Source organism: Pan troglodytes, chromosome X (assembly GCF_028858775.2).
Source record: "Pan troglodytes isolate AG18354 chromosome X, NHGRI_mPanTro3-v2.0_pri, whole genome shotgun sequence".
In the NCBI taxonomy this organism is placed as follows: domain Eukaryota; kingdom Metazoa; phylum Chordata; class Mammalia; order Primates; family Hominidae; genus Pan; species Pan troglodytes.
Window position 1 is genome coordinate 17,943,287 of NC_072421.2, and position 4,240 is coordinate 17,947,526.

General features: G+C 41.3%; 1 non-coding gene across 1 annotated transcript; it reads left to right on the top strand.

The window, feature by feature from the left end:
• Nucleotides 1-304: 304 nt before the first annotated feature.
• LOC112207225 (small nucleolar RNA U13) lies at nucleotides 305-408 on the top strand. Its single transcript, XR_002941677.1, has one exon. It is a non-coding gene; the product is annotated as a small nucleolar RNA U13 (small nucleolar RNA).
• Nucleotides 409-4,240: the final 3,832 nt, after the last annotated feature.

Consider the following 4,240-nt stretch of genomic DNA (forward strand, 5'->3'; position numbering starts at 1 on the left):
GAGCACATCATGGAGAATGCAGTATCCATCCCCTCAAGCATTTATCCTTTGAGTTACAATCCAATTACATTCTTTGTCATTTAAAAATATGCAAAGAAGTTATTACTGACTATAGTCATCCTATTGTGCTATCAATAGTAGGTCTTATTCATTCTTTCTATTTTCTTTTGTACCCAGTAACCATCCCCACCTCCCCCTCAACCCCCCACTACCCTTTCCAGCCTCTGGTAACCATTCTTCTACTCTCTATGTCCCATGTTCAGGATTTTGAGGAACTAAACATGTACATAAAATTCAAGTACATAGTTTTCTGTGGTTCATAAGCATGATGATTGGGTTTTCATGCTCATGTGTGAGATGTGCCTCCCTCAAACCTTGTTACGACGTTGGCACATTACCCATCTGATGTGAAAAAAATTACATACTATTTACTCTGATGAAGAATAAGGATGTAAGAGCCTATTAGTAAAATTGTATGTTGTGTGTAGAATAACGTTTAAAATAATGTTATATGACAAATAACTGTAGTTGCAGGTTCCCAATAAAATAGAAACATCCTTCACTGGTATGCAGGCTATTGAGTCACTATTTTACCTCCAGCACCTTAGTAGTTTCTCAAAGAATGGAGGGACCGAAAGTTAGAAGATTCTGTCTCAGCTGTTCTTGCCCTTTCAGAATAGAATTCCAGGCAGAGATTAATTTGGGCCTTGAAAATCTTTCTACTTTTTTTCTACTTCAGAATCAGACTTTTCTTTTTCTGTACCTACTTAGAGTAGGTAAGTTTATCCTAGTATGAGCAAAGACAACTAAGTAAGTAACAAACCAAAATGTAGCATAAAGGAGTTGCATGTATGTGTGTGATGCACACATATGCATGGAAGGGATGTACTTTACATTTGTTTTTTGTTGTTTTTGTCATTTTTTTTTTTAATTTTAGTAGAGACGAGGTCTCACTATGTTGCCCAGGTTGGTCTTGAACTCCTTGGCTTAAGCGATCCTCCTGCATAGGCCTCCCAAAATGCTAGGATTGCAGACATGAGCCACCATGCCTGGCCACCTTTGTAATCTGCATAAATCTGGGCCACCCTAATGTTCACCTCCGCTTAGTGCATATTCAGAAGATACACTGCTCTAACAATCCAAAATAATTGAAAACCTATTTAAATTGTTTACAGCAGTATCCACAAAATGTAAAGAGGGAATTCCATTCATAGCACTCAGCCAAATTCCTCTTCACTCACCTTTCATCATAACTTCATCATCACAACTATTGCGTTATGAGGAAAGCCCCATTTCTTTTCAATTTCTTTTCTCTTCCTTGAAGTTACATACTCTCGACCCTTCCCATTGCAAACCAATCAAACTCTTTTCAGTTCAAGCCCTCACCCATTGGCCAGATATGTATGTTAAGGCCCAATAACTATTAGGCAAAGGCAAAATCCTTACTAGGCAGAGTTTTTATTTTGTTTTGTTTTCCTATAATGCATGCAGAAACAAAATTTCCAGGCAACCTTTAAACGTCTGCTTACCAAGGCCTTTAATTTTCCCCCTCCAGTAAATATTTCACCATGTTCTAATGTGATAGATTCTAAATCCCCTCCACCTCCATCAGTGAAATTATAGAACAGCCAATAAACGACAAGTGGTCAAAAGCAGGGAGACCTGGGTAGTCCAGGACCTAGCAAAGGAATTCTGCAAGTAATGGAGTGTTGCATTTGTTGGCAAAAACATGGTCACAAAAAGTACCGTCTCTTCTACTTGGCCTGGTTCCCTCGAAGCTGAAGTTTCCCAAAAAGTATTACTAAAGTCTCAAGAAAGAGCTACAGGAAGAACAAGGTGCATAAGGTGTCTCTCTGCTTCTTGGAGCTGGACGGTTTCCAAGGGCTGAGATACATCTAGATGGAGGAGGGGGCCCTGACTGCCTTGGGCTGTTTCTGTCCCTGCCTTTGCCCCTGCCCATGCCCCTCAGTCTCTAAAGCCCAGACACCCCCTCCAGCAGAGTGATGAGCCTATTTTTAAAGACCAGGCATACTCTGAATGAATAATGACCTCTCTTTTTCTCTACCCTGTGCCAATCAGTGACTCATCAACCATTTTCTAAATGACTATGTTTTCATTCCCCAGTTTCCTTCACAGTGCGATATTAGAGAAGATTAAATGCAGCCCCTAGCTGCCTCCCTCTGCTTTTCTGCGTCTTGTTTTAGAGATGTTAATGCCCCCAAAATAGAAGCATTTCATTGAATACTGATCATTTAGTGACAAGTGAAAACACACACACACACAGCCGTGTTAGGGAAAGGTTTGTATGACTTCCAGGAGGAGGATGGGTAAAAAGAAAAGAAAGTGGTATCTTGGACTATGATGGCAAATGTGGTATCTCATCTGGACCTCATTCCCTGCCCCTCACTGGACTCCTAAATTTCCAGGCTGGGGCCCTTTATTTAGGAGCTACCTACACTTTGTATGGTCACTTTCTACTCCTTGCTATTCTCTTACGGCCAAATCGTTGTTTTCTTTTCTAGGGTTTTCTCTTCCTACTCCTGCTCCTGGACATCACTGTTTCCAAAATGAGGCTTGCCTTTTGTCCCAGGGGAAAAAAGAGGGTTTGGATGGTGAACATAAACTCATCACCATTTTTGGGCTAATTATACTTAACTTATCCTGCTGCTGATGGGCCTGTGGTCTTATCTTCTTGACCAAAAAGAAGAAAAAAAAAAAAAAGAAAAGAAAAAGAAACCCAACAACCCAATCCCAATCCTTAGATGCCCCTCCTCTACTGTGCCAGGGATCTTCTATTTGTTCTTCTCCACCTTGCTCTGTGGCTTCATTTACATGGATTACATCAACAGAATTCTCTAGTCCACAGACTTCCAGATGAGTTTGAACTGGGGAGAGTATCAGAAGTAGATTTGGTGGGTTGGGGGTGGGAGGACAGTGAGATTTAGGTATTTATTCTGCTCAGTTCCATCTTTGGCCTGATTCTGTCCCATGCCCTAAGGTCACTGCTTCTTTCAAGAAAGACTGCCTACATTACTCTCTCCTTCTGGTAACCACTCTTCCTTTGGGCCTAGGGGTGGTAACAGCTCTGCTGCTAAGTTCTGAGTCCTTGCATTGTGCCCACTTGCTGCCATTGTGTAATTAGTCCCTCAGTAAAAGAACACCAACATGGCACATGTATACATATGTAACAAACCTGCATGTTGTGCATATGTACCCTAGAACTTAAAGTATAATAAAAATATTAAATAAATAAGTAAATAAGTACAATAAAAAAAGCAGAGTTCATTATTTGTTTATAGCTTTTCCAAGAAAGCCTTATTGAAATATAATTGCTATTCAATAAAGTGCACATATATAAGAAATTAATTGTACACTTATACGTGTACACTCATGAAATCATAATCACAATCAGAATAAAGAATATATCCTTCAAAAAAAAAAAGAATGCTCTTCAAATCATTAATCGGTTTCCTCTTAAGATCCCAACTGGTCCTATCTTCACCTGTTCTCCGTCCCCACCCTGCCCTGTCGTCCTACTTTGCTCTGATTTTTCTCTCACTTCCTGCAGCATCTTCTGGCCTCCTTAGGCCTCTAGCATGAAGCACAGCGAGCCTTCTGAGGCATCTGCTGACCCTTAGAGACACAGCATCAAAGGGGCACAGTGGCAGGGATGAGCCTTTCTGGAGCAAGAAGTACGGCCTCTCAGAAATCTTCAGAGTTACGATCTCAACGTGTTGTGCATGAGCTTCAGTTGCTGGGGTTAAAGGATGAGGATTGATTTGGAGCTGGTCTCCCTTGACTAGAGCAGTGATTGAAAAAAAAAATGGAGCTGGATTTTTTTATCATGGCTCAAGCCCTCCACATTACAATGTACTTGTCCTGAGCCTGCAGGACTTCTTCCTCTGTGAATCATTCCCAGATCATCTAAGGCTACAGTAAGCTCTACAGCAACTGCATCTCAATAATCATAATAATCATAATTATAATCATCATAATGGCTACCAATTACTGAATGCCAACTCTGAACCAGGCGCTCCGCCTGGTGTTTTGCCTCAGTAAACCAAATGGAAGTTTCCATCTCACTCTTAAGGGCTGGCTTCCGCACGGTATTTGAGAAAAGGTCACATTGAATCCCGATCCATTCCCAAGTTGTCCACTGGGGTCTCTTGGCTTCCCTGAGTCACGTGTTACTTCCGGTTCCACCAGGGGGCGCAAAGAACTTCACTGTGGGTGGAGGTCT